This window comes from Lytechinus variegatus, chromosome 8 (assembly GCF_018143015.1).
Source record: "Lytechinus variegatus isolate NC3 chromosome 8, Lvar_3.0, whole genome shotgun sequence".
Lineage (NCBI taxonomy): Eukaryota > Metazoa > Echinodermata > Echinoidea > Temnopleuroida > Toxopneustidae > Lytechinus > Lytechinus variegatus.
This window is the reverse complement of record NC_054747.1, coordinates 14,601,746-14,609,321: the sequence shown is the minus strand read 5'-3', so window position 1 is coordinate 14,609,321 and position 7,576 is coordinate 14,601,746. Positions and strand designations below refer to the sequence as shown.

The following is a 7,576-nucleotide window of genomic DNA, read 5'->3' as shown; positions in this document are numbered from 1 at the left end:
GCTAAGCATTCGTTGGAATACGTTACTTATAAGTTAACGAAGCGTTCGATATAAGTTACTAATACGTTATGTATACGTCCAACTCGTTATGAATACGCTAAGTATACGCCAAGAGTTGAAAAAAAATCAAAGTTTAGCGTATGCCGACGTTTTAGAGAAATTTTGATACGTCGGGCATACGCTGTCTAAAACGCCAAGGTGTGACAGCGCCTTAAGGTTTGCAAGTTTCTTTAGAATGACTAAAGAGACTGTGAGATTTAATATTGTGTGGGAAAGAGAGTTCGAGAGACGGGTTGAAGCAGTGAAGAATGTTCTATCACCACAAGTCCTTTTTGTACATATCTTCAAATGTTATTGAATCAATAATGTCTGGTGATTAAGATTTTGTTTTTCTTAACCACGATCATCATCACCGTTCAGACCTATCTCTGTTTTCCAGTTGAATGCAATTGCTAAAACGAAATTGACATTAACATGATAGAATAAGTAAAATTTAACCTTTTGCCCATAACATCATAGCTTGTTGTTCTATACATCAAAAGTTCACACAAATGACCATATAAATAACAAGAATGTTACATTTGAATATTGAATACAGAAATTTTACATGAATTCTCTCGTACGTGAATTTCGATGAAATGTTCAAGAATATGACTTCAGTCTTTATAACAATACTCGAAACTAGTTCTTTCAAGATGATTTCTGTCAGGACCCAGGTTTTGAAATGTTCCTCAATCGTCGTCCGTATTACCCAATACCGCCCGTAGCCCGCAAGCCGAATAACGCCTTTCGTCTTTAAATCTGTAGTCACACCAGCAGTATTGGTTTTCTGGATTCACGCATACTGCAAATAAAAAATAAAAAGAAAAGATGAAAAGCGACTTACGATGAGAGTAGTAATATCAATGACGACGACAATGATGATGGTGGTGGTGGTGTTGATGGTGATGATGGTGATGGTGGTGATGATGATGATGATATTGATAATGATGATGATGATGATGGTGATGATGATGGTGGTGGTGGTGGTGATGATGATGGTGGTGGTGGTGGTGGTGATGATGGTGATGATGATGATGATAATAATATGGTGGTGATGGTATTGATGATGGTGATGATCGTAATGGTGGTGGTAGAGGTGGTGATATTGATGATGATGATAATAATACATGGTATGGTAATGACAAGGAATTATAGCAAGAATATTTCTCTTCCAGGAATGACCCTAATAGGCTGAACAGAAGGTTGGAAACTCCTTTCCTAATTATCTACGGTACAAGTCACCCCACACACACACACACACACACACACACAGCTGCTATCTACTGCTGATAGCAAGCTAGTGCAACAGCTGTGTTCCATCAAAAGAGTAATCGTTGTAAAACTACATTCAATAACTGTGTTAAAATGATTTTTCAGATCTTGCCACCATTAACTAATACCGTGTGAGTCTGAAATTTTTTTTTAGACGTTTAAACCAGTCAATGTAATGCAAAATCCTTTCCAGGTACAAGTCATCATATATTAATAATAATAATCACACAACGGATCAGTGCCCACCTATTGTTCTCGCGCTTGTGCGTACGGTCTTGGAGATTAGTATAAATACAGTACGATATCGGACAATCCTTGTCACTTGATAAAGAGTTGCAGCGGCACTCGAAAGCTCGTGAACTTGTAAGCTAGTGAACACTTTTTGCGAGAGTGATCACGAATTTCCTAGAAAGCCAGTGAACACTTTTTGCGAGAGTGATCACGAATTTCCTTGTTGACCATAGTAGATTGCGAGACAAATGAATACCCTCTAGCGATTATTAAGAGTTATTTTTGAAAAGTTAACTTTTCTTCGTAACAACGTAAATTAATATATGAGCAAAGTCTGCAATATTTTATGACATGAGCTTTTAGTCTTCCAAAACCCAAAATTAGATAGTAGCTTTCAAAATCTGAAAGGGCAATTCTTAACTTTCATACTGTGAAAATTTAAAGTCATGAAGTTGAATAAAAGAAAAGATATACAAGAGTTTCTTAAACACTACTTTTTCGGACACTTGCAAGTTTCACCGAGATTACACAATACGCATTCTCATGCTTGGGTGCACCCCAAACTTCAAACCGTGTTTTCTCCCTGTTTTAAAAGCTCTTGCTGAATTTCCTCTGCATTCAGTCAGGTACTTGTAATGGTTTTTGCTGGTCAATTTTAACATATTATACATCCTTCTAAAGCTTGGGAAATAAATTTTCAAGCTCAATAAAAATCTCAATATTCATTTTGGTTGACATATTGTTAGTTTTGGGGCGGCAGGTCAGATTTTCCTCTGGTGGTAAACTTCATCAAAATACTGAATGTTCCTCTTGTTTGAATTACTGTACACCTGACTATTTAATAATAATAATAATAATAATGGTGGCTACTTATATAGCGCACAGGTCCACCTTTCGGTGCTCATGGCGCTTTAAAAAGGCACTGCTATTATTATTACCCCGGCTAAGCTAGGCAACCGATTAAGGCGCACACAGCTTTTTGAGGAATTACTTCCTGCCGGTACCCATTTACATCACCTAGGTCGTGTGCAGCACACAGTGGATGAATTTCTTGCTGAAGGGAATTACGCCCTGGCTGGGATTTGAACCCACGACCCTCTGTTTCAAAGGGCCACTGGGCCACAACGCTCCATTTCAATGAGACAGGTTAAAACAATACACGTGATATATTGCGGGATTTTTTTTTTTTTTTCTTAGGGGGTAGAAATGGTATGAAATATGTCGTCCTTTTCGCTCATTTTAGCCCGGAACTATGGAAATATCAATTAATCAACTATGACCGTATGCATTGGAAAGTAGATTTTACATCATTATTAACTTGATGATTTTGATGATTTGTAAGTCCAACTGGACTTACAATATTAATATATTACTTAAGTAGTAATAGCAATTCCAACCTTTTTAACTACATGTAGTTCCGACTATACCCTATCAAAGCGGGGTATATTGTATTATATTTACTTACAAAATGGCTTCGCCCTCTTCACCACGACATCTAAGAAATTTACTTCCGGTCCTGCAATGGGCGGTTCGCCCCTTTTTTCCTCCTCGAAATCATCGAACAGGTCATCTGCATTCCATTCCTCGTCAATCAGGGGAAAGGTTGCCATAGTAACAGCAATACACACCACCAATGTGAAGATGAAGATTTTAAAATCCATATTTAGCTCAATATCTGAGATAGATAGAGGAAATGTGAAGAATTTTGCCAAAGACTTTTTTATATTATCATTTCACTTGATATTTCTAAACAGCATGAAAAAAGAATGAAAATGAAAATATAACGACTTTTACTTATTTACTTTTTACTAGAATATTTGTAATTTATATATTTCAATGCTTGAAAAATAAACATTGCAAACCAAGGTCTGATGTGTTTTTCTCAATGATATCATCTGAGACAATATGTTACTTATTATATACTAAAGAATCAATATAAATATTGCTATCAATGGAATATGGCCTTTTACTTATAAAACAATCTTTAATTCACATTTTCTACATGCCTTATTGGTAGCTAGGTGTGAACTTGTTTTAAAAAAAAATAATTAATTCATATTTGCATGTTAAATTTCAGGACATGCATGTGCCATCACAGATCTGTGGCGGTCAAACTTAAAAAAAATCTATATATGAACACCAATAGAATCAAATCATTGCATCATACTAACAAAATTTGTTAACATAGTAAAATTATGATTTCCAAATTTTAGGATTCATAATGAATCTTGAAAAAAAACATAGTATACGATAGGGATATACTTGGTATTTGATGGTATATCGTGGTCTTATATGAAATCCATTGTGAGCCTCTCACTTAGGAGAATATATGAATCAAAGAAAGTGTTAATGAATAAGAAGCCAAGTCTTGAATTTGCAGTTGGAATGAAGAAAGAAATGTACTAGCACATGCATGAATATTATAATCCCTGACCTAGATGAGATAAACATTTAGAAAAAAATTGTTAGTTTGGGGAATGATCAACAACGGTTTACTTACCCGAACCTCGCGTTAGCTGTTATCGCGTCCACTGTTATTCTCTAGAAATGAACTTAGCTTTGGCGAACTTCCCATTTATATACCACCCTCCAAACATATCGTAAAGCTTGATCACTACATTAATAATCCTTGCCCAATGGTTTGAAACGGAACTATTGTGCGGAACCTATGCAATAATTTGAGACAGTAGGGGATAATTAAAGTATTTATGCATCATATCCTCGTCATAAACAGCGTATGAACCAAGCCGTGGGATCTATGTTCCTTATTTTATTTTAATCGAAACATTAGCCTTTCTCCTTCAAATTTCCAAGAGGCATCTCTACCAAAAGTATACGAATTCCTTATCGAGTAATTGGAAAAAGAGGTTTACGCGATAGTCCTCTTCAAAAGATTTATTAAACTTCTCCACATATTGCAGTTAGACTGAAATTGCAAGTGAAATACACAATTAAAAGCCACAGGTATGTAGATGTCAATAATTACATTTACGGTACAGTGCCTTGATGTGTAAAAAAAATAGTATCTTGTACTGCATACCATTGATCTTAGGATAAAATTAAACCTATGAAAACCACTTGCATATGCCTATGGATATTGCCAGGATCATGTAGAGAGAGAAAAGTAAGAAAGGACATCTAAGTTAAAGAAGTTATGGCGTCTGCACACTATACGGTTCGTTGCGATCATATTTTCAAGGAAATTATAATAACATTTGATATAAAATTCCAACTGATGAAATCTTACTGATCAAACTTCATAATAGTGGTAGGAATAGGGTCCGTTGCAGTAAGAGTTGCGTTTAAAAGCAAGTAAAAAAAAATCAAAAGCAAGTTCAAAATGCGCGCTGTTGAAAATCAAATTGCACATTTAGAGGTATTGAGATTGATTGCAAATCTTTCTGCAACGGGCCCCTGAAATCGAAATTCAAGACCAGAGTTTTGCAGTGTACATCGGAAATTATTAGGGAAGTGTTGAAACAACGCCAGTTAAGAACCAAACCGATGTGGTTTTAAGACTATGATTAGTGTTGTTTAAAATACATGTATCTGATGTTAGCCTACAGTCAAAGTGCATGTGCAACAACAATCCTTTAGTGTCTTCCTATATTGATACCGAACCGGTGTTAAATTAACACAGGTATCTTTGTAGCCAAATTTCTCTATATATTTCACCATGGCTATTTTTAATATCTCACCAAAATAACTTGGTATATTTCCACCCCCTTTCATCCCATAATCTGACCTTCATTGGACCATCACAACAAACCTCATCAACCTTGGTATTAATAATCCATCCGTGGAAAGACCATATTGAGCTAATCTGATCTGGGGGTATTTCACAACGATTTAAGTATGACCTAGGTGCAAAACGATGATTCTCACATGATATGTAATAACGAGCGATTTTCTTTATTATTACACAGTAAACGCGCGTCCGCTCACCATAATTTGACCAGTCGGTGATGTATAAATTTTATACCGCAGGCAACTGTAATTGTTAAACTCTAAGACACTCTTAAAAATCAATGTTGCATGCGGTATAAAATACATCACCGTATCACCATCCCCAAAGATGTCTGTCACTTCGAAGTTATCTTCGCAACAACCCTCTCCGTTCGTTTTATTTAGTTTTTGGTCAAAAAATACCACATTGACGTAGTTTTAAGTGATTTCTCTTTGCATACTACCAGAACAAATGTAAAACCCTTCAAAACATGGATTCCTAAATCACACAAATGGACGTTAGGGCGTACTTCCGTAATTCTAGCCCAGTATGGGGATTTTCATCGAGCCCTTGTCACATCTTTCGGATGGTGACGTTAATAGCCGATCTCAGTCGTAAATAATCATGGATGACTAAAACACGACTGATAAAACTTAAACACACACAAGTATTATGTACATTTTTAGAACCGTGTCGTCCAATGTACATAATACTATAGATATATTAAAAGTGGGCCAAACACAGAAGATATTTATATTTTCTTTCAAGACATACCACCCTCTCACATATACAGACCATCGGCCAAAATTTCCAACTGTTTTTTGCCAAGTGATATACATTGAAAGGGGGAACCAATCATTCCTCGATTTATTCATATTATTATCATCAACATCATCATCACTATTATTATCATTATTTTTATTATTATTATAAATAATTATCATCAGCAGCAGCATCATTCTGTAACGGGCGCCAACTTTGCACTTGATACCATCATTTAAAGCACGATAATTTTTTTTTTCAATCTAACACAAAGACGTTATCACAATTAATATACATAGCCCATGTTCGCATCTGACGGCGATTTTTTTTTCTTTCAATTACTTTATTTACTGCAGCAAGGTCAATAACTGTTTTTTTAAGTATTGAACAAGACTTGCACACGATAATATTTATGTAAATATGAAAAAATAAATGTTGAAAACTTCGCACTGGTAAACTCGAACTCATTTTGAATTATACATGTGAGTGTGTGTATGTATATATATATATATATACATTTTTTCACTTCATTAATAATACCTACATGAAGAAACAGCTCAAGTACACCAAAAACTCTAATGGACCATATAATACGGAGAAACATCAAATTGATTCATTGCACTATTTCACTTCCTTAATGATACCTACATAAAAAATAACTCAAGTACATCAAATCTTTAACATGTTTAATGTACCGAATAATACGGTAAAATATCAAACTGATAAGTTGCACTATTTGATACTTTCGATGGCTATCAGCTCTGTATTGAAACTTCGATTTATAATGGGCTTTACTCTTCGGTTTCGCCTAAAACTCGGCATAAGTTCTCTAAACTCGTTCATCCTCCACCAGTAAACGATTGAATTCGCCACCGAATTCAAAACGGTTGACAAATTAGCCAGATATATAACGGGCCCCCAGACCCTTCCAACGACTAGCATCATCCAGTAGGTCGAAGGAGGTATAGCGAGGAAAAGGTCAGTGCCATATACCAGGGCGATCGTCTGAAGGATTCGACCATTTTCTTCTTTTCGCTGGTCCGATTCTACGCTTGCGGTTGTCGTTCCCGTCACACTCCCGACCTTTCGTTTGAGGACGCGGACGCTTATTTACAACGGTAGTTGACTTTGGAAGGGACTTTTTGGGCCCGTCATCATGGTCGTAAAACTCAGTCCTGCAATGCAAATTGTGTGACATGAGATTTTTTTTTCGTTTCGCATCTGCGACGGAAACATTCAATATGCGTTTCGTGTGCAAAATTCTGGTTGCTACTATGGTAACAGCGATTTATCCGATTGAGGACGACTTTCCAAAGCCACATTTGACTCCTCCTAGAGCTCGAGAGGCCGCCCGGGGGGGCCCACTTCCATTGATTAGTGGATACCAGTAGCGACCACCCGTAAAAGGGGACAGAGTGGGCAGGTACGTTACGTATATAGGCCTATGTAACGTTATAAGGGTGTCAAAACGATGTTTAAAATGCTGAAATAAGGGATATATATTCAATACTTGTAGGGTTTCACAAGCCAAATACTTGTTAA

At 36.2% G+C, this 7,576-nt stretch overlaps 1 long non-coding RNA gene across 1 annotated transcript; it reads right to left on the bottom strand.

Annotated features, from left to right (window-relative positions):
* Positions 1-217: 217 nt before the first annotated feature.
* On the bottom strand, positions 218-4,547 carry LOC121420779. Its single transcript, XR_005970833.1, has 3 exons — positions 4,046-4,547; positions 3,011-3,220; positions 218-844 (listed from the first exon to the last, which is right to left on the bottom strand). It is a non-coding gene; the product is annotated as an uncharacterized LOC121420779 (long non-coding RNA).
* Positions 4,548-7,576: the final 3,029 nt, after the last annotated feature.